The sequence below is a fragment of the Furipterus horrens genome, unplaced genomic scaffold (genome assembly GCF_987537825.1).
Source record: "Furipterus horrens unplaced genomic scaffold, mFurHor1.1.pri manual_scaffold_7, whole genome shotgun sequence".
NCBI classification, from domain to species: domain Eukaryota; kingdom Metazoa; phylum Chordata; class Mammalia; order Chiroptera; family Furipteridae; genus Furipterus; species Furipterus horrens.
In genome coordinates this window covers 58,516,215-58,519,525 of record NW_028327177.1, presented here as the reverse complement: position 1 = coordinate 58,519,525, position 3,311 = coordinate 58,516,215, and positions in this window count along the sequence as shown.

The following is a 3,311-nucleotide window of genomic DNA, read 5'->3' as shown; positions in this document are numbered from 1 at the left end:
GGCTTTGCTCACTCAATTTGTTCAAATATCACCATATCACTAAGGGCTTTCCTGAGCACCCTATTTAAAACAACCATCATCACCTTCCCACATTCCCTACCCTCCTACCCTGCTGTATTATTCTTTATATCACATAGCATGTTGGATTCTAAAGTACTCTTTCATTTACTTGCTTAGTTTTTCAGTCTCTTCCCACAAAAATATAAGCCCCATAAAGGCAGAGAGATTCTTTTTGTGTTTGTTTGTTTTTTCCTCGGTGGTTAAATTCTGTATACCTGGCATCTAGAACAGGGCCTGACATACAGCAGATGCTCATTAAATGCTAGTAGAATGATTGCATGAATATTTTGCTTTCTATAGTTTTGTATTGTTTAGATATTTTACAAGAAGAAAGTGCTCATTTATCCATTCAACAAATATGGATTCAGGAAAAATGTAGTCAATTTATTTATTATTTTTATTTTTTTAAGTATATTTTCTTGATTATGTTGTTATAGTATCACACTTTTTTGTCCCCTTTGCTCCCCTCTGCCTAGTATCCCTCTTCCCTCCAGCAGTCGCACCCCCCTTAGTTCATGTCCATGGGTCGTAAATATAAGTTCTTTGGCTTCACCATTTCCTGTATTATTCTTAAATTCCCTCTATTTTGTACCAACCGATTATACTTCTTAATCCCTGCACCATTTCCCCTTTTCTCCTCCTTCCCCCTCCCAGCTGATAATCCTCCAAATCATCCCCATATCTATGATTCTGTTCCTATTTTGGTATACTTAGTTGGATTTTGTTTTTATTTTTTAGATTCAGTTGTTGATAGTTGCGAGTTTGTTTTCATTTTAATGTTCACATTTTTTTTTCTTTCTCTTAAGTAAGTCCCTTTGACATTTCATATAATAGTTTGGTGATGATGAGTTCCTTAAGCTTTACCTTGTCTGGGAAGCATTTTATCTGCCTCTCCATTCTAAAAGATAGCTTTGCTGGATAGAGTAATCTTGGTTGTAAGTCCTTGCTTTTCATCACCTTGAACACTTCTTGCTAGTCCCTTCTTGCCTGCAAAGTTTCTTTTGAGAAATCAGCAGATGGTCTTATAGGCAACCCTTTGTATGTAACTCTCTGCTTTTCTCTTGCTGCTTTTAAGATTCTTTATCTTGAACCTTTGGCATTTCAATTATGATGTGTCTTGGTGTGGTCCTTTTTGGATCTAGCTTTTTGGGAACTCTCTGTGCTTCCTGGACTTGTATGACTATTTCCTTCACCAAATTTGGGAAGTTTTTCTTCATTGTTTTTTCACGTAAGTTTTCAATTTCTTGCTCTTCCTCTTCTCCTTCTGGCACACTTATGTTTCAGATGTTTGTACATTTAAAGTTGTCCCAGAGGATCCTAAGCCTATCCTCATTTTTTTCAATTCTTGTTTCATCATTCTGTACTGGTTGACTGTTTATTTCTTTCTTATGTTCCAAATCATTGATTCGAACCCCGGTTTCCTTCCCTTCACCACTGGTTTTGTGTGGATTTTTATTTGTTTTATTTAGCATAGCTTTTACTTCTTCCCTATGTGTTTGCCATATTTTAGGATATCTGTCAAGTCTGTGGGCATCTTTATCACCAATGTTTTGAACTCTGTATCTGTTAGGTTGGCTATCTCCTCATCTGTTAGGTTGGCTATATCCTCATCGCTTAGTTCTCCCACTGGAACCTTGATCCATTCCCTCTTTTGGGCCATACTTCTCTGTCTCCTCAAGTTCACAGGCTCCTGTGTTTGTTTGCCTCTGTGTCTTAGGGTTCAGTCTGACATATGTTAGATCTTTAGAAATGAAACTTTGAAAATTCAAATAAAATGTCTCACCTATTATGTTATAAGGGGCAGAACCTTAGTTACTCATCAGTACATGGCAATCCATTTCTCCACGTTGTGGCACTCTATGTGGCGGAGAGGTCTGAGAGGAAACAATGTTGCTTGCTCAGCACTCTCCCCTTTTCCAGGCACTTCTCCCACTTCTGTATTCCTTCTTAATTGTGGAGGGAGACACAGCATGTCTGTCTAGGCCACCATATTGGCCAGAAGTGCAAGCCAATTTCTATACTAGGTGCTGGGTCAAGAGTGCTGAGCAAAATTGGACTTTGCTGCCTGGACTCATGGAGCTTAGTCTAGTGATAGACTATTGAAGTAATGACAAAATGAGTGCTAATTGCTGAAAGGAAGGGACATGGGTCTACGAAAGTACATCTGCAAGGAACACTGGCCCTGCCTGGGTGAGAGAGGTGGGTGGAGAAAAAGTATCTGGGGGACCAAGAAAGCCACAGGAGACTGGCAGTGAGGCTCTGTGGTATATAAGTTCTCTATGATTTTCCTCAGGTCTGCCTCTTTTCTGTACCACAGTGTATGAAGTGAACCCCGGACTACCTGCTGATAATTCCTAGCACCTAAGCCAAGAAAGACCCACATGCATTACAGAGGAGAAGGGTTGAGTGTGGTATAGAGTGGAGGAGTGGGTCTGAGGCAGAGGGAACTGTGTGGGCAAAGGTTCTGGAGTCGGAGTGATGATGGCACATTCTGGAACACAGCGAGGAGAGAGTGGTGGGAGAAGCAGCTGGAGAGGGAAAGGATGGACAAGGCCCAACAGGCCCTCCCAAAGATTCCAGCTTTATCCCAAAAGGAATCAAAAGCCCCAGGAAGAGCCTTGTTTGTTTTTGTTTTGTTTTGTTCCATTTGCCTTGTGTTGACATGACTGGACTTGTATTTTGAAAGCAGTACTGAAACTGCCTCTGTATAGAACACATTACTTGAGGCACCTGACCAGGTGCAGAAAGATCAGTCAAGAGGACACACTGGTAACCTTCCCCAGAGTAGATGCAGGAAATGGAAAAAAGTCGACCACTGTGAGAGATTTCATTACCTGTGTGTATGGGCTGACTTGTCCTCCCAAAATTACTTTGCTGAAGTTCTAACTCCCAATACCTCAAACTGTGACTAAATTTGGAGATAGGATCTTTAGAGAAGTGACTAAGGTCATATGGATGGACCCTAATCTAATCTGACTGGTGTCCTTATGAGAAGAGGAGATTAGGACATAGGCACATACAGAAGGAGACCATGTGAAGACACAGGGAGAAAATTATCTATAATCTAAAGAGAGAGGCCTCAGAAGAAACCAAATCCACCCACACTGGTTTCAGATTCCTAGCCTTCAGAACTGTGAGAAAATAAATTCCTATTGTTTAGGCCACCCACTATGTGGCATTTGTTATGGCATCCTTAGCAAACTAATACGCTGTGCAAAATAATAATAATAATTAAGTGAAGAATGAAATCG